Here is a 348-nt window from a genome sequence, read left to right on the forward strand (position 1 = left end):
AATTATAAATTATATTCTTCTATAAATTATATTTAAAACATAAATAGAAATTACAGAGATAGATTACTTACCTTACTCCTTTATCAAGACCCAAAGAAAACAACTTCCTGTCTTTGCCAGAATTTTGAAAACCCTGAACTACCCAAGCCTTCAACATCACAATTTTAGTCAGTGTTGTCTAGTTGTCCCCTGATTCTGTGCTGCTCTACATCTGTCCCAGTCACTTTGTGTTACAGATCAAATCTCATTTATCCAACTGCCACATGAAATAAAACAATAACAAAAAAGAACAACACCCATTTCATTTGTCTGCAAAGCTGTTTACAGGCATTTGGTATTAGATTTCCT

The sequence above is a fragment of the Antrostomus carolinensis genome, unplaced genomic scaffold, assembly GCF_000700745.2.
Source record: "Antrostomus carolinensis isolate BGI_N321 unplaced genomic scaffold, ASM70074v2 scaffold47403, whole genome shotgun sequence".
NCBI lineage: Eukaryota > Metazoa > Chordata > Aves > Caprimulgiformes > Caprimulgidae > Antrostomus > Antrostomus carolinensis.